Below are 23,311 nucleotides of genomic sequence, written 5' to 3'. Positions count from 1 at the left end.
GCAATAAGAAGTTTTTCCAGTTAATAGGGGTAGTTACATCAAGTAGTTGAAAATGTTTATTTTGTAATGGGCTGATACCTAGATAACTTCACATGTAATGAAAAATGCTTCTCCTACAAGTTGTCACATAGATTGATGAATTAATAGTGAATATTAATAGTGAGTTCTTAATCACAGCCACCAACCCCAGGAGTAGCTATGTAATCTAGGACAGCAGTTTTAGCGTCTTGCACAACACAAGATTCTTTTAATTAACGTTTTAGTTTATTCAAAGAAAAAGATATTGGCAGCTGCTACTTAGACCCAAGCCCTTAGTAGGGTAATGAATGGAAGAGTCCATCTACCCTTAGGAGTTCTGCTACATTTGCCTCCTGGGCTAAGAAGTTCTCTCACCTTTATCCTTACCCTTTTACTCAAAGGATAGTTCTTCAAAAAAAGAAAAAAATGAAGGGTTCTTCATTTACACATACCTGATTAGTCTATCTTAACTCATTCCTGAGCAAGGAAAGGTTGCAACAAACTGACCACGCAGTATTGGTACGAATATCCAAGTGACCCCTGAGTAAAATATTTTAAATGAATCCTTTGTTGTTGAGCAAAGTAATTACGGATAAATTCTACCATCTTATTCAGAGGGAGAACCAAAGTAAACAAGCACTATCTGAAAACAAAATGGGATAAGAGATTTGTGAACAAAAACTGTATACTTCACCCACTCCGCTAATGTGTCTTAGTCAAAGGCAAGTCCTCAGCAGTCATAAATCTTATCACTTATCTCTCAACAGAAGGAAGTTTTCCTTTTTAAAATCAAGGAAGAGAATATGACATGGTCATGCTAAACATACCTCTTTAATAGTTTCAGAGAGAGAGAGATAATTCAGGAAGTATAACTGTCAATTAATTCTTACACAAAAATGGAGGCTGACATTTGAAAAGTCACTGAATCTGAACTAAGGGATAGTATTTTCTGACATACATCCCTCATAACTCACAGATGCCCATTTGGAACAGGTCAGAACCCTAATAATAAACTATGTTTGTCATACAAGACTGTTGCTATGCAAAGCAAATTACATATACAGGTAATTCCTGTACCCAAGGGCAGTTAAGTAACCAAGCATTAGGTCCAAAGAGAGTGAAAAAAGAAAGCAAATGGTAATTTTCACTGATACTCAATTGGTCCTTCTAGTATTATGAGTTTTATGAAATATTTTATTACTTGTTTGGGGTATCAGTCTTTACCCTCTGGGACTCTGCTGAAATGTACAATTCTCACTTTCAGCTGTTAGCTACTGACAATCCTGACAATCTTTTTGATCCTATTTCCATAGAAACAAGCTGAACTGTAAAAAAAACTTTTAAAAATCTCTTTATTTTTAAATTCTCTTATGCTGCCTCCAGTGAGATGATCTCCACAGAAATGGGATCAGAGAGGTCTAAGTTAGAAAGCAGCAGAGAAGTACCTGCACTTGGCGCGCAGTTTCTCACTGCCATCTACAAATGCAGATTTAAAACTCCTACCTGTTCTAGTGACATTCCGACAAAAACAGCTATACCAGGTAACAGAACTGGTCAATGGAAATGAACATTTTAAAGCATAGCTGACAATTAAAACATGACAGTGAAAACTAGAAAATTACTGTAAATTAGTTAATATTTTTCCCTGCTCCCTCTAACTCATTTTTCTTCACCTGAACCTTTTTCCATGCAAGACCCTGCAGTAGGCAGGCCACTAAATTACTTGTTACGATAGGAATTAGCCTGCAGAGCTTTCAAGCTCTGAAAAGAATTGTTATTCTGTTGCTATATGTGAAAAAACATACCTCCAAAGACCATTAAGGCAAGTGACAATTTATGAAATGTAACCATTAAATAAAGTTTTAAAAAAGGGCAGACAAAAGCTCACAGTTATCCTCATATTTCCCACCAAATACAAGGCTGCATAACTAGCAAATGAGCACAATGGTTAAACTAGTTTTGAGCTTACATTTAAATCATGCTGACCTGAAGTTGCTTATGGAATGCAAAACATACATAGCATGCAATAGATTAGCTCTGTAGAACAATGACTGTAACCCAGACTTAGGGGAAAAACATTACATCTGTTTTCTGCATGGGCAGTAGCACTGACTACAACAAAGTCAATGGCAAATCTCTCAAAATATGTAGAAGTAAATGTAATTAGAAGGGAAGAACAAAATCAGAATTAAAAAATGAAAGGAAAATTAAGGACATGAAACAAGAGATATAGGAAAGTGACAGATTATTTAGTTCTCAAAATGCAAAGATTAATAGGCCTTGGTCTGTGGAAAAGCTGTTCTAAGCCTGAGGTGTCCAGGACGATTCAGAAAGATGTTAGTGCACAAAAATGCAAAATCCACAATGGTGAGTCACTTTCTGGTTCTTCATATGAAGCACTGAACAAGTACAAGAATAAGCTTCTACTGATGGTCCAGCTTTCCTTTGCTCTGTACATTACTATGGTACATGTGAATGCTTTCTTCAGGAAAAATGAGGGCAGAATCTAATGAGATTCTTGGGGATAAACCCTGGCGAAGACCAACTTCAGATATAATATTTCTCCTCACTCGCTTGTGGATTAAACAGTGAGATCAGAAGTTAGAAAAGGACAGTCCTGCTCCAGCTTTGTAGAGGACATTGTAGTCCTTTCAGAAGGAAAAGGAATCATGGGTCCTGGACATGGACCATTATACATATAGTAGAAGAGATCAAAACTCTAAGAAGCATGGTTACATTTCAAAACACCTTATCTGATATGGGGCTCAAACCACTGAGGCAGTCAATCCATATGGCCACCATCTAGGCAGCATCATAATGCATCAAAGGAAAAGATACTCATGGAGTAATGTTTTGGCTGTCTAGATACCACAGAAAAAGTATCAAACAGAGGCCAGAAGTAATGACACAATCTCTTCCATTCTAGACCATAAGGTGGCAAAACATTTCACACACATACAGACACACATCCCCTTGGGGAACCCAGCTATGGAGGAGATGGGGAGGAGATTTTCCAGCAGTTCCTCAGCCTTTCACTTTTCTTCTTTCTCTAGCACTCAAGAACTAGTTACAATAGCTCTTGAGAATTTTGAATATCCGTGAGGTGCTCAAACCAGTGTGCTCCCATTCCTGGAGCACACTGTGTCATAAATGTGTTTCAAATTATGTTTAATCTTAAACAGTTATATAAAAAATAACACCCAGAGATCTGCCCTGAGGCAGGATAGCTCTGAATGGGAGTATGGGACGGTATGGGCAGGTGCCTAGAGCAGTGGGCACCCCCAGTGGTTTGGAACTTCACCTCTGAACAACTGCAGAATCCTGAAAAACTAGTAGAATATATATAAAGGTCTGCTGTCACCCTGGTGATCCTAAAGGCAGGAATCACTGCAGCATGCTGGGGCCTATGCCTATTGTGCTCCGTTCAACACTATTCAGCATCCTCAAGGAGAAGGGAATACTTATGGATCTGACGACAATGACAACCCTCCAACTCTTATGACAGAACCCCTCCAATGAACAGTGGAACTTGCTCCACAGTCACAGCACCCAGCACTCTCTGCTGGCAGTGAGTCCAATTCCATCCAAGCTGAAACTAAGACAGATGGCTGTGCATGGCTGTCCAGAACATGGATCGTTCCCTACGTTGCTGTCGTCACTGTTGAAACACACCACCCATCACCTCACTCTGTTCCCATCCACTATTTGGTGTCCATCAATGTTCAACAAGTGTTGATGAATGTCAGCCATTTTTTTCCCTGTGGAGGAATTCAGTGACACCCCTTTACTTCTTATGCACTTCCATCTCAGAAGTCATTTTCTCAGACTGCCCCTCTGCTGTCATCTTTCACACAGCCAGAAAACGTAAGGGAATACTGGTTAGCAGGTTCAACCTCTACTGCCATACCACCAACATCTGCCTCTGACATCACGGGCAGACATAACGCCATAGGACACATTACTTTCAGAGCAGCCCATATGTATGTGTATACACACACAAAACAAGTACTCACCACCCACCTAACAATGCCCAGCCAGCCCCCACGTCATGGCTGCCCCACTGATGAATTTTCCATTGTTTTTCAAGTTTGTTTCACACTGTATGGAATATCCCTTTGGCCATTTTAGGTCAGCTGTCCTAGTTCTGTACCCTCCCAGCTCCTTGTGCCCCAAAGCCATCTTGCTGGCAGGACAGCATAAGAAACAGAGAAACCGTCCTTGGCTCCTTACAGCACTGCTCAGCAACAATGAAACCATCCATGCACTATCAAGGTTGTTTTTTTCCGAAAGCCAAAACGTTACATCATATCAGATGCTATGAAGAAAATCAATTCTGTCCCAGCTGAAACCAAGGCAGCTGCGAATCCAGACTAGCATCATGGCAGGGAGAGATGCCTGATAGAAAAAAAATAACAGCCTCAGTATGAGAGCCAACCTTGCCTGCCTTATGATTTAGTGCATACAATACCAAGACTTAAATGACTGATTGCTTTTACCAGTCAATACCTTTTAAAGCCACGAAGAGCATAAAGCCAAAAAAAGTGAGTTAAATGCTTGCATTTTAAAGTAGTAATTCCCTCGACACCATACTGAATGGAAATAATTAAGAAAATAATTATACAAAGCAGTTATATAAAGCACTCAGAAGATGAAAAGCCTTGTAAACACTAACAAATTAATTCATACTAAGACATAAAACTAAAAAAGCAAAACTAAAAATACTTAGAGGGAAATTAAGTGACAGATCACTTACTTCCACCAGCATGCACTACACGTTACAGCAGTGAAGAGCTTGCTGTATCAGTGTAGATGCCTTTTATCTGACACCACACTCACCTGCAATGAACTGAAGCAATGACACTTCTACACTTAATTGCATCACAGCATTCCTTCAAGCACATTGCCAGCAGGCTCCTTCAAAACTGCCATTGGTCCTCTCCAACTGTTGTGCTATCAAGTGAAATGGAGCCCTCTCCCATGGTGTACAGCAGGCTGAAATACTTGCTGTTAAGTTGCTGATGAACAACTGAAGGTGTGCATTTTTCATTGATCACCTCATGCGATCACCATCATACTAACAAGAATTCAGCAAGTATTATCACTATGTACCAACAACACTATTCATTACCTCATTTTTATTTTTCAAGCTGCTTATCCCTTTCAAATAATTAGAATCAAAAGAGGAATGACAACAACTGGAGCTGGAGGAATTATTAAAGGGATAGTAACTTGCTATTACTATGATTGCAAGGGATAAGCTGACAAGCAAAAACCAAAGCCAAAAGCAGAATCACCCTCTCCTGCTGTTAAGTGAACCCCAGAAGTTCTAGAAGGAAAATCTGAGAGGTGAGCAGAAAAACTAATTATTGTAAGCTAAATAACATAAGCAGCAGCTCTATTTACTTGCATATAATTCCTAAGTTTATTCAAACTTTCTATATTCATGCATTAAAACTTCATATCTTTTCTGGTTTAATTAGTAGGAAGTATTAATATTCAGCTGAATAACTTAAATTACAGGTTGGAAACATACTTAATCTATACATATAGAGACAAATACATAGAATAAAATTCCAAAGTCTGCAATATGAATAAACAGATTCTCAGATAAGCGTAGCAGCTGCATCCACAAAATCTAAAGCGGAAACAGAATAATACAAAAGGGGAAAACAAAAAAAAAAAAAGACAGCAACAAAAAACACCAACCAATCACCAGTGTTTTCCACCAAATTAACTTGTTCACGCTTCCCGTGTAATTGTGTATTTACTGATAGCTTGTCTAGCATTGTCTCCTGGGGGAATTGAGGCTCAATCATACTTGTTTAAAATTACTGGAAGAAAACAACCTGCTGCCCTTCCCTGGTGCCAATCCCACTTCTGTCTGCACAACAGGAAGAAGCATTAAGCACTTTATTTTCATGCAGTATGTATAAACTGGTATTGGAAACAATCCATTCAGTGGCATCAAGGACAGTATCAGAACAACCTGCTCAGATATTTCCTCTTCTCCACATGGTAGTCCCTTCTCCAGCTGTAGCTGAGTAAGACATACTAGCTGTAGCAATCAGAAGCACACAATGGAAAAGGTATTACAAAACAGGTAGAAGGACAGGCACAATAGCAAGGTGCTACAAAGGAAGGAAAGTAGATCACTCACCTGTATCAGAAGGTTCTGGGATCACAGGGAAAAGATTCCACCAAGAAGGGATCTCCAGAAAAGAGATACTTCCTCAGTAGCAGTCAGCCCTTAAATGAGGCCTAAGAGGGGTGGAGCCAGGCTCCACCTTCCGTCTCACAGTGAATTGCCTTCACCTGTGCTCCCAGGGCTGACTGGGTCTTTCCTCCAGGTGCTCAATCAGTGGTTCAGGACATGACTCAGCAGTTCCCATACACTAGCTATGATAACAAATAATTCATATGCTTTCTCAGCTTCCCCTCCCCCCCCCATTACCTGCATTTTTAATTAGATAAAACCAAATATATTTTGTAGCACAATTTGTGGCAAAATTAAGCAGTAGAAGAAAAAAATTACTGGTTTGAGTAGACAGAATAATCTTTCATATACCTTTGTTCATAAACTCAGTGTAAAGTGTATCCTGTCTTTTTCTTGTTGCACATACAACTTTGATTTGTTTACATATTGTATACTATTTGTTCATGACTGCCTATTTGGTGGAGTAGGTCAGTCTATCTACTTACACAGGTTTGCAATCTTTCCAGATTCATGCAAGTTTAAGGACAGTTAGAAGGGACTGATTTAATGAATATCTTCCTGCGATGAGTTATCGTAAAGGACACAGCAGAAAACCTAGCATACCACAGAAAGTGTAAGTCCCCATCACTTTTAAGACAAGGGACATCTTGAATGTTCCCATCCCATTCCCTTATGGGTGGGATACAACACGTATGTACAGATGTTAAGTAACTACATTTCCCTCAAGTCTACTGTTCCAGTTTCTAAATGGAAAAAATAAGCACATACAGAGCGAGTTGAAGAGGTTTACCTTCTATATTCTCTATTGTTAGTTCACCAAGCACTGTTTCCTTCAAAGAACAAATAATTCACCCTAAGATATAGCTAACAAACTTCAGTTGTCCAAAAGGGCCTTGTTTGTAATATGAGTCATCACTCACAGGAAACTGTTAGGAGTGTGTCCTGAGAAAGTCAGCTGCAGTTTCAAGGAAACCATTTTTCACTAATGGATGGAGGCATAAACATCATCTTTTATCCCTTTGAAGGTATGCATTGAACATAGTTGTAAAAATAAAATGTAGTGATGTTCCACCATATCAAAAGCTTTATTTCCACTGAATGTGATGTCTAACGAAAGCATTTTCTCTGCACCTCTCATGGAAAAGATTTTGAAGCTTCTTCAGACTTATAATCTATAAAAACAGCTCCTTTGTAGCTGCAACAACATCAACTGTCACAATCTTTAGCTAAGAATTTTCTGCAGTTATAGAATCATTAAAGTTGGAAAAGACGTCTAAGATTATCTATTCCAACTGCCCACTTATCACTAGTGTTGCCCAATAAGCCACGTTCCATAGTACCACATCTACAGGTTTCTTTAACAGCTCCAGAGACAGTGACTCAGCCACCTCCTTGGGCAGCCCATTCCCGTGCCTCACCTATTACACAGAATCATAGAATGGTTTGGGTTGGAAGGGACCTTTGAGAGCATCTAGTTCTAACCCCCTGCTATAGGCAGGGACATCTCCCATTAGACCAGGTTGTCGAAGCACCATCCAGCCTGGTCTTGAATACCATTTCAATATGAAAGTAAGAGTCATTTAGGCATACCTTTTCTGAGTAGCAAAAATAAGGAACAGATTTTGGTATAAGTCTTTACATGGTAATGTGCTTTTTTTTTTTTTGGTTAAGAGCATTAGCAAGATTTAGATTTTCATTTGGAACTTCTACCCAAGTCCAGGTATTCATACCATGTATTTAAGATAGTTCAAACAACTATTTGGTCTAATTAAGAAACATTGAAAGAAGCTTTCATAGAAAGATTAATACAATTGAACGTGTGCATCAAGAAGTAGACAATCTTCAAAGATTATTTCAAAATCATCTTTTCACTGGACTGTGCAAAGTTTATGAAACAAGATTTTGTGTGTTTTGTTTCTTAACTTATGCTTTTAGCTGAGCTTCCAGTTTTCTAGAAACTATAATTTGGAGTATTCAAAGGGGCAGAGGGAAGAAAGCAACTCCCAAAAGTGAGTTGAGCTAAGAACTGCAGAGAAATTCCATGCTGTAGAAACAAGAGGTTCCACAAGAATTGAAAATTCGGGAAAAAGAGGACAACAGGACCTCAGTTTCTATCTTCCTATTTCTTTTTCATTCTAAGAACTTTTCTACAGACCACAATTACAGTCTTCAACTACCCTATACAATGGAGCCACTCTCTTAGTACAGTATTTATCTGAAGGGAGAGTCATCAGGAAGTTTTCACAACTTGGGCTCTTCATAGCATAGTTAAATAGAAGACTTCAGAATGAAAGTCTGCCTCATAATTAAAAACAAAACCCTATCCTACTATTAAATATATAAACTATTGACATCAAACGATTATGATAATTGTTTAGTTTTAGTAGTTCTGATGGTCAGACATTATTGCTTACTTTGTGATTGCAGAATGACAGCTATATAATGCTTCCAGTTCCCTACAAAATGACTTATTAGTGAATGATAAAACTGGAAAGCTGAATTCTGCAATTCCCTCACAGTGAGGATGCAAAATAAATCTAAGAAGAAAAAATTACTGCTTTTAAGAAATGACCTAGCAGCCTTTAAAACTTCCTCCCTTTCACCTTCGTGTGTTTGGATCAAAACCTGGGAACACAATATCTCCCCACAAACCTTGATTGTTTGGGGAGAAAAATAGAAGCCTTTAAGAAGAGAAGATGCAGGAAAATCCAAGCCTCTCCATGTAATGGAGCAAGGGCTGGAACCTTTTCAAGAATGCAGACACAATCCATAGGATCTGGAAAAGAAGGATATAACCCCAGACACCAGATCAATTTGTCAGTCCTTTAGTATGTTCTTCTCTCCTTTGTCAATCACAACCATATAGACCAGAATAAACAGACAATGACTGAGTATGATTGAAACAGACTTGACTCTTCTTAAAAATGAATATACTGTTTTCACTGTTTATTGTTTGTTATGCATAACCACCCAAATTGCATGACACTTTTCTGTACCCCATCTATAATAGAAGGCCCTTAGGAGTCTTCATGAGAATCAGTCTCAAAATTCCTGCCTTTATTTGCCAGATTGATGAGACTTGCATTTGAAGTACAGTTTCAAAAATTTGTCTGCAATACATTTTGAACTACATCATCTGCTGATCACAGTCTTAATATCTTCTTTTGAAATTACATGCCTGTGAAAATTAGTACTTGCCTAGGGCATGGTGTGCTAAACTCAAGCCATCCTCCCGACTCTCACCCTCCAAAACACAGCACAACTCTTTCCTAACCCTTGCCAACATTTTGCAGAGAGGTCATTATGTTATCTCACAGTCTACACTCAGATAAACCTGGAATTACCAGCCAGCTGATTTCCAACTAGAAAATATGTGGTGGTATTTAATGCTGTTACTTGCATACTGCAATATGCTGCTTTTTTGCTCAAAGATGAGATGGAGGATGGAAACTAGTTTTGTACATAAATTGACATATGTAGACTATTTACCTACAGTTCCTTCTCAAATCTGCAATCATCTCATGAACATTAAAGTAATTGTAAATATGTATGTTTTGTCATGAGCTCTGACAATAATTAGTGTGCAGCAAGCTGGAGATTTTAGTATACTTCCATCATTGTTTCCATCCACAAAGAAATCCATACAATATGCATAATGAAGTAAATGGCACTTAATAACTATCTACACATCCATTTCATTTCCAGTATTAAATACTAGTTTCTGAAAATAATCCTGCTGCTTTTCAGAAAAGCTAATTATCTGATTGTTCAGATATTTTAAGTAAACTATGCACTCTGAAATTCATCTTTTATAATTGCTACTGATAAGAAGAATTCACTGAAGTTTTGGGGAAAACAGGAATTTGATGTGGGACAGAAGAGAAACAAAGTTGACACTGTTTTTGTACTCAGCTGCTGTACTGCTTATTATTTTGAGCTTGTAGAAAGTGTCATCTTAGCATAGCTACAAAAATATTTGTGTTTTATAAATAGAAACAAAAGAATCTATACTGAAGCCTCAGCTAGCAGAAATACAATACATATGAATGGACTAAAAGCCTCAAGAGTTTATTCATAGAAAAAAATTTTCCCCATGAAATGGGATTTCTGTATCTGACCTTATAAAGAACACATTTCTTTGAAATCTGCTACAGAAAGCCAGTATCTTTGCAGATTTCATAATTCTTTGCACTGCCTATTTGTACATAAACTTTTATATGCAAAAGAGGCATATGGACCCAGGATTAAGATAGAAAAGAAAAACACTGAAAAATTCAGATCAAAGTCACTTTAAGCAGCCTCTGTCCAATAAGATAACCTATTTATTATAAAGACTGAAGCATAACTTTTACCCATATGTTTTCAACCAAGAAGAAAACCACAGTACTCTACAGAAAGTGTACATGTAATGTAGTGTATCAATAATTCTAACCCTTCGACAGTTGATAGGAATCCCTATTTTGACTCCAGTTTTTGCAAATACATTTAAGAATGCTTAGCTGTCAGCTACGTCTATAAATACAGCTCTATCATACTAGCTAGCCCTAGAGAGACAGGGGATCTTAAGTGTATAACTTAGCTTGCACTCATTCTTTACTTGCTTCCTCTGTAGTCAAAAGAGGTTTATTTACCTAGAAAAAATGGCTTGGCCATAAGTCAAGTGGAAAATAAAACAATGAGTTGGGGGTATAGAAAAGTCCTTGTCCAAATACAGCAAGATACCCAACTTCTTATTAAGAGGTCCCAAATCTGATCAGTGTCTGAGTCAGGTACAGAGAAGGGGTCATAGCTACTCCGTACTTCGAGTGTTTTTGTTCTAGGTGACTACCAGCTCAACCTCCTGCTACTTATATTTCTTCCAAGTTTTGAAGGTTTTATGTGGAGCCAGCTTCAGACTACTGTTAATGACATACTGCTTGTGCCCAAGATTTGCAGAGTTTGTTCCTACCCCTACTATACACAATCTATATCACTACTTGCTCCTGCTACTGCACTGTTGTTAGTTCTTTGAAGCTGAAACATTGGCTGTGTCAGGGACTGCTCCACAAAATAATTTCACAATACTGGCTACTCCTTTTTGAATCCATTTCTATGGCAGAAAGTTATTTTTAATTATCTCAGCAATATGATTTGCAATAAACTGTTAATAGTGCAACTGAGAATGGTGTCTTAGTGGCACAGCAGAGCAGCTTGGCAAGCTATCTTTGCTGCCAAGGTATCAAGAAATCATCCAGTCAGTTGCTAAGAGCTCCATCTTTTTGATGAATGTTTCATGAATCCAGCATTCTAGAAGATAACTATTTATACATACAGTTCCTAATCTTATGATCATGGGCACATCAGGTAATGACAATGACAGTTTTTCTAATAAATCATACAGCCAGACTGAATTTTTTACTTTTAAAAAAATTTTTTGTCTAGTGTTCCAGACATCTGCTCATACCAGAAAATCCAGCTGCTTTAATACCAGTTTTTTTTCTCCACAGAAACTTTACATGGTACACCGTAACATGCACAGCACGTCCAGAAACAAGGTGATTTGCCCTTGCTCCATCCACTAACGTTGATGTTGCTGAATGCAAATCAAAGCCTCCCATAAAAGCTGCCATAGACTCTATGGACAGGGGTGAATATCACCGGCATTGTTAAGTTGATCCTTGACAAGAATATGCAGATCTGAAAGAAATCCAGCTTCACAAGTCCTTCAGGGCATGAGCTCTCACCTCTCTATCTGCTTCCTGCCCATGGTTAGCCTCCATCTCGTGGATCTGAAGGAACAATGATAACTCCCCACCAGCCTAGCACAATGTTTAGAAAATAGTCTAAATGGTGTAGCAACTTAAAGCTACAGTATTTTTAATACTGCTGCCAAATAAAGTTTTGTTGGAAACAGAGAATAAGTTATATAGGTTCCTTCCCTTCCTGCAACTTGCTAACTTGCATTTTCTCACAGAATGTTTGTCCTGTAGAAATGCTGTTCTGCTAAAATGCTCTACAAAAGTGCCAACAATTGTGCTATAAAATGTCATGAATCAACAGCACTGTATGCAATATCTAATATATATTAAACCCCATGAGCCAGGTATTTTAGTTTTTAAGTCAGTTTTTGCTTACTGTCAACATTAGATTAAGGCTAATAGCCATTTCAACAAAAGAAACAAACTGCAAAAATGTTTCAGGAATCTTCGATAATATAGGCTTCCCCAATCCTTTAAAACAAAATCTGTTAGAAAAAATCATAGTAGGAAAAAATAACTCTAGGTAGCCACTCAATTTTAACCTTTTCATCAGTTCACTCATGCCATTTAATTTTTTTGTTTTTACCTCCTTCTTGAAATATAAGGAATATTGTGCTATTCTATTTTAATCTCAGTTTGAGTTATTTTAATCTTTGTGACAGATAAGGTCAAAGCCTAACAAATTTTGTCATAGATAAGAAATGTTTCAAAGAAGTAGTTTGGAAAATATTGCACTAGATATTAAGACATCCCATGTTAAAACATCTGAAAGGAAAAAAGACAGCAACTATAGGAACCAAAGTATTATATGCATGCTAGAGTATAATTAAAGTTGAAAATATGATTTTCTGAGTACGCATTCCAAAACATCATTTGTATTTCTTAAGAGAACAGAAAAAGTGACACTGTGCCACATGACTCTTACAGAACAGCAAATATTCACAAATACTTTAAACATTCGTATCTCAACCATTTATTTCCACTGATCTAAGTCAGACCATTTTGTGTAGCTTATTTTCTTGCTTTTTTTGTTTTTAAAATTAGGCAGGACATACCTTGCATGTTATCATTTGAATCATAGAATCATTTGCACTGGAAGGGACCCTTGAAGGCCATTTAGTCCAAATCCCCTGTAATGATCAGGGACACCTACAGCTAGATCAGGCTGCTCAGAGCCCCATCTGGCCTCTCATCTTGTATGTTTCCAGGGATGGGACATTCAACTGTATATCTGGACAACCTGTTCCAGTGTGTCACCACCCTTACTGTAAGAATATATATCCAATTTAAATCTCCCTGTTCTACTTTGAAACCATTTTCTCTTGTTCCATTACAACAGACCCTGCTAAAGAGCCTGTCCCCTCTTTCTTATAACCCCTCTTTAGATACTTCAGGTTCCCCTGAAGCCTTCCCTTCTCCAGGAAGAACAGCCCCAGCTCTCTCAGCCTGTCCTCATAAGGGAGGGGTTCATCCCCTGGATCATTTTTGTGGCCCTCCTCTGGATACACTCTAACATGCCCATATCTCTCCTGTACTATATCTCTCCTGTACTGAGGACTCCACATCTGGATGTAATACTTCAGATGAGGTCTCCCCAGCACAGAGTAGAGGAGCAGGATCACCTCTGTCACCCTCCTGGCCACACCTCTTTTGATGCAGCCTAGGATATGGTTCGCTTTTGGGCTGTGAGGGCACACTGCTGGCTCACATCCAGCTTCCCACCCACCGGTACTCCCAGGTCTTGTCAGCAGGGCTGTGCTCCATCCTTACATCCCCCAGCTTGTACTGATAATGGGGGCTGTGACAATCCAAGTGCAAGACTTGCTCTTCTATTTGTTGAACCTCATGAGGTTCTCGTGGGCCCACTACTCAAGCCTCCCTAGGTCTCTTTGGATGGCACTTCCTTGGGAGCATTGACTGCACCACACGGCTTGGTGTCATCTGCAAACTTGCTGAGGGTACACTAATCCCACTGTTGATGTCATTGATGAAGATGTTAAAGAGCACTGATCCCAATACTGACCCCTGAGGGGCACCATTTGTCCCTGATCTCCACTCAGACATTGAGCCACTGGCTACCACTCTCTGGGTACAATCTCACAACCAGTTCCTCATCTGTCAAACAGTTCACCCATCAAATTCATCTTTCCAATTTGGAGAGAAGGATGTTATTAGGGGGACTGTGTCAAAGGCCTTATTCAAGTCCAGATAGATAGCATCAGTGCCTCTTCCCACATCCACTGATGCAGTTATGCCATCACAGAAGGCCACTACATTAGTCAGACTTGCTCCTGGTGAAGCCATACTGGTTATTCTGCATCACTTCCCTCTCTTCCATGTTCCTTAGCATAGCTTCCAGGAGGATCTGCTCCTTGATCTTCCCCAGCAGAGATGTGAGGCTGAGAGGTTTGTAGTTCACTGGGTCATCCTTTCTTCCCTTCCAAAAAATGAAGGTAACATCACCTTTTTTCCAGTCACCAGAGATTATCTGACCACTGTGACTTTTCAAATATCATTGAGTGGCTTGGCTACTACATCAACCAATTCCCTTAGGACTCTGGGATGCATCTTGTCAAGAACTATAGACTTACGGATATTCAGGTTGTCCTCGGGTGGTCGAGAAACTGCTCTTTGCTTACAGGGAGGGACATTGCTTCCCCATCCCCCAACCTTCCAGCCCATCCACTCAAGAGGTGTGTAAGGAGCAGTTTCCAGTGAAGACTGAGGCAAAAAAACATTGGGTACCTCAGCTTTCTCCTTGTCCATTTTTACCAGCCTGTTTGTATTGCTCTCTTTGCGTCCTTTGCCAAGTCTAGTTCCAGCTGGGCCTTGGCCTTACTGAACCCAATGCTACATAGCCTAGCAGCATCCCTATACCTTCCAGAGAACTTGTCCCTACTTCCACTGCCTGTGGATTTTCTTCTTGCTCTTCAGTTTGATCAGCATTCCATTTTATATATACACAAAACATTAATACAACAGTTGCACTGAAATATCTGTGGTATTTTGTTTTGCTGCAGCATTCATCTTCTCACAACAGTGAAAATAACTATCACACATTTATAGACCGAGTTTGTTTGAATAAGCAATTGAATGAGAATTTTCTTAGTTTGCACAAGTTGTAACAGTGTTTGTTTAAAGAAGGAATACTTGCTCATTTTCTACTTCTAGTTTTGAAAAGCTCAGGAATTTATGTCATTGACAGCCTTCCTGCAGTAGCTGATATTAGCAAAAAAAAGTAAAAAAAAAAGTTGAAGTGCTTCCTTACAGGAAGGAGCAATCCTCTGTCTGGCCCTGCTGGCTCAGTATGCGCACAGGTAGCAGTACCCACACCAGCATCCCAGTGTGGTGAGCCAAGAGGCAAGCTGGTGGTTTTAATTAAAATGCAGTCAGCTGAAAAATCATTAATATTGCAGAGAAAGAAAAACAACCTTTATTCTACTGGGCACGGCTAATAAACTTTTGTTTTTTTAACTCACTGATTTCCATCTGTGAAGGTTAAGAGGAAGGTTAGCTCTGGGAAGACTGCAACTCTGTCTTGTAGACCCTATGGCTGCATATTATTCAACCCTTACCTTCGCAAGCAGAATCAGATTTTATTACAAGATTATTATTTTTAGAAATTAGCATTACTTACACAATATTCTCAAACCTCTCTGTAATGGAAGCATGCCTATAAGAATGTAAATTTAAGGCAGGCCATCAGAATAGAGCGTACTTAACTTGTATCCTAGAATACCAGACACAACTAGCATGTCAAGCCTCTGATAATTTAAACTTTGACAACTTAAGAGAAACCTGCAATTGATATTCTAAATAATTAAAGTAAATGTAAGGATGATGGCTGAGAACATCATAAGAATACTTTGCAATGGAAGCTATGTTTTCCAGTCGAAAACAAATGAAAAAAAGAACTTCCACAAATTGAATTTTTTTTTTTTTTTAAAAACAGACTGAGTAAAGTCTCATTATTAGGAAACTGTATTTTCCACTTGTACTTGTCTAGGATCTACTTCTGTGGGTATTCACGTACATGCATATCTGAATCTTCCCTTACTAGATTAAGGAGAAATCTTCTCTGAGTACACTGAACAATTTACCTGGATTTTCACACCTCAGTCTAACAACACTATGCTACTGGTGTAATATAAACACTATAATGAGCGGTTGCAGAAAGCATTTGAAATACAAGATGCAGACAAACATTAGGTCTTATGGCATTTTTACACTATAAGCTTTTTCATTACTTAAACAACATTACATGTTGGCTGAAATTACGTAAAACTAGGAAAGATGGAGAGCACTAGTGATGAGGGTTTCAAGTAATAGAAATTCAGGAACATCATGCTAAAGAATAGATTGTGTTAGATCCTTTCATTCTCCACTTTGGAGAAGTAGCAACCTGTTGGAAGGTGGAAGAACTATTCAGAATTAAATAGCTCAACCACCATCTAGGAAATATAGATAATACTGCTTGTGCTACTAATTCTCTTTAGAACAGCATAAACGTGCGTAATGCTGTAACACAATGGAAAGTGCAGCAGTGATAGCAGAGTAGTAAAGTCCCAAGCTACACCAAGTGAGGATATGCTCAAATACAGCAGCTGTAGACACAGAAACAAAGGAAAGAATCTGCTTACCCTTGGAAGGCCTCAGGTACACAGGGATTTCCAGAGAGATACTCTTGCCTCCCCTACCAACACTTAAATGAGGTCCTGGCTCCACCCCTTCCAGTCACTCAGGTACACTGCATACACCTGAGCTCCCCTGGGTTGGCCCTGCCTTCCCACCAGGTGCTCAATCACTGCTCCAAGCCGTGACTTAGCATTTCCACTACAATGGGCAACATATTTAACCTCTTCGTACTCTAGTTCTCCATTTACTAGAAACAAAATAATGATTCAGATCATCAAGCATACAGACATAAAATTTTGACCACAAATCTCCAGACAGAAGTGATAAGTCAGATAATGACAAGTATTGTAGTACTAAAAAAAAAGCAGACAAGAAAAAATAAAAGACATGATACATTTAGTTGAGCTCTTCAAACTACTCTTAGAAAGTCCAAGAATTACAGATTACTAAACATCTCTAGGAGCTGGATTCTATGATCCTTGTGGATCCCTTCTGTAACACGATGGAATGCACAACAAGACAGCAGAGCAGCAAGATCCCAGGCTACCTCAAGTGAGAAATCGCTCAGACAGGACAGCAGTGGACACAAAAATATGGAAAATAAAATGCTTACCTTCAGAAGGCCTGTAACATCCTCAAGTACATAGAGATGTGCAATGAAATACCCTCACCTCCCCCTGCCAACCCTTAAATGAGGTCTGGGAAGGGGTGGATCCTGGCTCCACCCCTTCCAGTCACTCAGGTACATTGCTTGCACCTGAGCTCCCCTGGGCTGGCCCTGACTTCCCACCAGGTGCTCCATCACTGGTTCAAGTCATAACTCAGCATTTCCACGACACCTTCCAACTTATATTCTATGAATTAATAGAGTTTAATTTTCTCTTAAAACACAGATACTACAAAAATAAACAATAATAAATCATAGAATCAAGAGAGATCTACATGCGTGTCCATACCTAGTCTTTTCTTTACACACATTTTCTATTATAGCATGCGTGCCTCCCCTAAAAATAAAGTCCCTGCAATCCCAAATCTGACAACATCTCAGCTTGACTTTCATTTATACAAGTTTCCTTTATTTTTTTAAATAGAGAAATGATTCAATTCTGCTTTTTTACAAGTAAAAAAAATCCTATATATTGTGATAAACATAGATTATGTTAATTTATTTCCAATTCAAACTGTTGAGCTTGCTTTATTACCCTCGGTGAAGAATATTTTGAGTTTCTCACATCTGCAAGGATAAGGCTGCTTTGAAGAACAGGCTAATATCCCACAATCTAACAATTCAATTAATTTGGAATGTGTCTTACTGATTAATAAGTTTTCACAGAATTGGGTGTTTCATCTGTATTCATATCCTGACATTAATGACTGTCTTCATTCAGCAACACAGATAAAATATTTATATTAAGATACTGTAATTTTAATTTTGTTATTAAAATTTGATAATATTATCGAACTTTTCTCTCATATCCTGGCACAAAGTACAATATGGTTTTGTAATGAGATTCTACACACCTACAGTCCAAATAATCTACTTTTCTTGCCTAGTTCACGTTGAGTTTTCTGGCCCCTGCAGAGAAAGGGAATCGTGTTTTCTTGTTGGAAAAGAACAGAATTTGCAGTACACTGATGGAATTGCTGTGACAGGAGCTAACACTAACATGTACTAGATGTGATTTAAAAGACACTTAGTTCTGAGGACATTACATCTTTCAGAAATATGCATTTGTATCTATTAATGTATGAATTTTTAAGTACAGTAACATCAGTGCTTATTAGTGCAGAATAGTAGTATAGTAGTATAGTAGTCATACAAGAATTCCCAGAAGAGTCTGAGGTAAATTCTCAAAAGGGCCAGGAAGTTCAACTCTAAACTTTCATGAAACTCCCTCAAGTTAAGAGGTTTCAATTTCCACTGCAAAATAAACCCTTGTTTCTTTGATAACACGAGTCAGAATTCTACTTCTCAATACTCTGCAGTTTCACTTTGACCTATAACAAAAGAAAACCCATATTCAAAGCAGACTTGAGACTGGCATATGGCATAGATAAAAAAAATTCTGGGCCTATTTCTACCTGTGTAGTGAAGGCAGGAAAAAAATATACAGAAAGAAAACCCACACTTTTCCTCATCTAAGAGTGATGGTTACCAAGTATTCATCAAGAGACACTTGTCCCACAATGCTGTCTTCCTGACCTCAAATAAAAATTTGTCATATATTAATTTTGTCATTCTCTTAAAAAAATTGTGGTCAACTTATGCCCAATTTTGAGACTTAGTACCTATACACAGTCATTGAGAAGATTTCAATTTTTCCTGAGGAGCGAGGGGGAAAAGAGCATGGAGGGTATTATTTTTCATCTTTATTTTGAGATACAAGTCACAACCATGCCTTATACTTCAAAAACTGCTAATTCAAAAATGAATTTTTTTACTTATCTTCCCTCTTGCAGGTCCTATATTAGGAATATTTGATCCAGTACAGAGTGCACATTACTCATTTTTAACAGAAACATACTGTAAGATGTCAACTACATGTTTATTTCTAGTTCACACAGGTGGAGTTTACCACTGGCAAAACAAAAACAGCACTTCCAAGGTACATGTAATGTAGGTAATGCACAGCAGAAGCCACAGCCCTGAAGAATGGTAGAATCTGTGCCACTCCTTTATTTAAAAACAACAACAACAACAACCACCCTAAAAGATAAGCCACAACCGGGATTCCTTAATGGCTGTTTGAATATCCCTGCACCTTTTCACATATCTGTGCTTCCCAGCAATGAACTTCTGATGCTGTTGATGGCAAAGTTACTGATTCTCCTCCTCCTATGGAAATTGTATTCGTTGGAAAAAATACTCCTTTAGTGATGACGGTCAAATTGTAAAATAGTTAAAAAAAAAAAAATCAAACAACAACCAACCCTCTTATTTGTATTTCTTATTTCTCAGTATAGGCAAATCCACTGTACAAAGGAGGCCCTTTGGAAATAAACTTAAAATCATTTCTATTTAGATATTTACATCTTAATTCAAAACTTTAAACAATAATGAAAAATCAACAGTTAGTTCTATGTGTAGAAAGACTAACATCAAGCAAATATCCTGCAAGTATTAAAAACATTTTATGGAAGCCGCAATAGGAGTAAGTATTGAAAGTAAGCTGAGATGGGAACAAACTTGAGATAGATGCTTTTAATGCAAAGATCTGCAAATGTCTGCTCTGTGTGCCTGTATGTCACAAACACAAATTTGTGCTTCTTAGAAATGTATGTTCTTTGGAAGGTATTTCAAGATGCACTTTATAAATTTCATGAAATAAAAAAAGAGAAATTATGTTTGCCTTATGTTTACTTTCAGCTAAAATAACAATAGCCACAAGCAGAAACAACAGCTGATAAAGCACCATAGTCAAAGATATGAAAATGGCCTTTCCCTAATTCTAAGGTTCTAGTTGTATCATCCTGTTACTCAAAATCTAAAATTAGCATCCCAAAACTAAAATCTCACGCATTGTATTGCTCCTCACTTAAATTTCACTTTAAAGTACTAGGATCCAGCCCTGCACGCACGTGTGAGTCTTCACTCCAGCAGAGAATATATATACAATGCTATCTAATCTAACAGATTATTCAAACTGTATGGCTGCTCCTACTTTACTTGCTTAAAAGAATTTATTAATAATGAGTTCAGTGAGTTTCAGGTAGGTTACATACCACATGGAGTGCTGCTTTTCAATATGAACAGCTAACACCCTTTTATGAACCGGCCAGTAGCACGCTGAATAATACCTTCCACACTGTCCTTAGAAAGTTTACCATGCCACATAAGGTGGTGCAATGATGATTTGCACAACCACAGAAGAAAAAATTAGAAGCGACATCTAGAGGCTACCCAGCAGGGCAAGCAGTAAATGGTCATGAGGGAGCTTGGGGCCTCATCCCACTCACCCCCAGGGATGGGGAGCTAGTTGCCCTGCTGGGCACCTACTCTAGGATTTGATTGTGAAAAGTTATTGTCCTCTCAGAATTTCTCTCATGAGTTGTGGCCTTCCCTGCAGCCAGAAAAAAAGTCTGTATCTGTGTACCCCTGAGCCCTCTCCTGGACTAAACAAGCTCAGTTCCCTACTGCTCTTTGCATGTCATGCTTTACAGCCCCTTTCCTTCATGCCTTTCAGCTGGAACTCTTTCAGTTTGTCTGTACCTCTATCAAAACAAAATAAAAACCACACACAGCTTCTTCAAGAAAGTTTGAAATGTACATCCTTTTAATGGCCAAGTAAGCTAATAAACTGGTAAGTGAAACTGTCCAGGAAAAAGGTTGGGCACTAGAAAACAACTGAACTGTTAACTTCAATGTATAATTTAATACCATATAATAGAAATTATTAAATTATACAGTAGTAAGAAATTTCTGTAGTGGTCCATCTCATGATTTGGCATGTCAGCGCTCCCCTTGATCACAATCAGGCAGGCAATTTCCAGGGTGAGAATCAAACCCCTCCACAGGCCATTTTTAATAGGCAGTGTGCACATAGTGACCCTCTCCAAGAACCCAGCAGACTCCAAAATAGCTGCAAGTTATTGCAGTGCACATCCCTAAGCATCTTTAATTTACTGATACTGATGTTGCCTATGCTTCCATTATCTTATCACAAGGACTGTACCAGAGGCAGGACTTATCTTTTTTTTGGTTAACATTAAAAAAAATACACATTTGTAGCTGATGTTTTGTGATAAGCAAGAATAAAAATACTCCTCTTCATCAACTGCATAACGATCGTATCAATTCATATCTGCTTCCAGATAAATTACACCAGAGTGGAGAATCATACTCAAATCACTCAGTGCCACCCTTGCCCTTTGCACCAGGGAAAGTATTTCCACTGCAGACAGACAACAATTGATCCTCAATGGATTATATAGTAATAACAAAATCCTTTCATTGAACTCCCTCCTGTGTGTGTTTTCCAAGCTTTACAGGGGAAATAAGACTGTTCTACTAGCTGCAATACATATGTAGTCTGGACAGTAAATATGCAAGTAAAATGCAGTTAAACAACAGAAGGTACCAGTTAAATACCCTGTTCCCAAATTATGCATGGCAGAAGTTTGCTTCTCTTTTCAAAGTTTCATCATGGCAGACATAAAATTCAAGTAATCCAAAATAAAGTACAATTAAATGGAAAATTGAGAGAAATTTTAGATGGCACGTTTTCCACCTTAAAGCATGCCTATGACTTTTATTAGCAATGAAACAACGTTCATGTCCCATAAACTCTAGCTGAGACTTGTGTTTAGAACTAATTTTTCCCCAGAAGCGTTAGACTTGTAACACTGTTTCTTCAAGGAACTATAGTGAAAATGTTGTCAAAAAATTGAAGAGCTTTCCTTACAGTCCACAAAATTAAGTTGAAGAAAATAATCTCAAATAAAATTTCAGGTAAGATTTTTCATCAGTTTACAGTTATTTTCCTTTAAATATTGATTAACTTCTTTTATTAATTGAAAAAAAAAAACAAACGTTAGTTTCCCTGAAATATGTATACTAGTATCCATCAGTATTTGAAGTGACCACAATGAATAAACAAGCACTGAAAGAGCAAGGTAATAAAGAGCTTTGTTTCTTCATATTAAATTTAAATTTAATTTGTTTTACTACTGATAGTTGCACATTTGGATACAAAACATCTTGAAGTGTTGTCATATAAGACTACTTCCATTTCAATTAATTAAAATTGGAGAACTTTTTTAAAAACAAAGTTAATCTCATTCACTTTAACATTCTCCTTTCATAGTACCATCCACTATTTTACTGCTTCTTAATTTAAACACTCTTCTGAAAATTAATAACCATATTTGGTGAGTACATTAATTTAAAAAAGGCAAAGAAGTACGGAAGTATGCACTAGTTCACTTGGAAAAATGGAAACAACAGCAAAACCTGACAAGTCAAATAGATAGCTTTCCTGTTGTCTTTAAAAATGAAGTTGATAGAAAGCCATAGCATCCAACCAGACAAAAGTGACAGCTGTTCTTAATCGAAACACAAATGAGTTGAAAAATCCTTAATACAAGAGAAGGATATTTCTGATAACAGAACAACACTATGTTTAGCTTCAGAGTTTCCTTTCCTCTCCAGGAACTCCTTGATAATGCAAAGGTATCTATTCTTTAATCTCTGTTTTCACATTTTACTTTAAGAGGATGTTGATCCCTCCATGAATAGCAGTGTTGCTAACCTTTGAAACAACAGTGCATGTAAATACAACATCAGAAAGTTGTCATTTTGTGGTATACTGATGGTTCAGCCATCACCAAATTAAGCAGCCACTAGTTGTTGGCTCAGATTTGCACTGTCAATTGTGGATGACAGCTGAAATCAATGGAAAGCCCTGCGTGAGCCATTAAAAACAAATGCTCTGTGGCTTCTCTCAAACCCCAGCACAACATTCTGTAAGCGTCCCTAGTGATGTAGGCTGGTTTGTTTAGCAATAGTGATCAGTATGTTAGTTTAAGGACCAATGTATTAGTTTAGCAAAAGGAATCAATGAGTGCTAGTTCTAAATCTTTCCATTTCAGCTTTGCTTGGTGTATGAACAGGGTTGTTTTTCCACAATGACTGTGCTTCACAAGAAACACTGGAGTCATAAGAGACTACTTTTATCTTTGCATCCACCAGGTGCAAGGACTTTTTCCT

The 23,311-nt window shown here is 38.1% G+C and overlaps 1 protein-coding gene across 8 annotated transcripts in view; it reads right to left on the bottom strand.

Moving 5' to 3' along the window:
* EPHA6 (EPH receptor A6) overlaps positions 1-23,311 on the bottom strand; it is a 510,917-nt gene that overhangs the window by 393,886 nt on the left and 93,720 nt on the right. For 2 of the 8 annotated variants that reach the window (XM_021401668.1, XM_021401714.1), the window contains exon 1: positions 6,176-6,275. The exons of the other annotated variants lie outside the window; for them this stretch is intronic. The gene's annotated coding sequence lies outside the window, so the exon portion shown is untranslated. Of the gene's footprint in view, positions 1-6,175; positions 6,276-23,311 lie in introns of those variants that run through there. 8 annotated transcript variants of the gene reach the window in all.

This window comes from Numida meleagris, chromosome 1 (genome assembly GCF_002078875.1).
Source record: "Numida meleagris isolate 19003 breed g44 Domestic line chromosome 1, NumMel1.0, whole genome shotgun sequence".
In the NCBI taxonomy this organism is placed as follows: domain Eukaryota; kingdom Metazoa; phylum Chordata; class Aves; order Galliformes; family Numididae; genus Numida; species Numida meleagris.
This window is presented reverse-complemented; position numbering and strand designations above follow the sequence as displayed.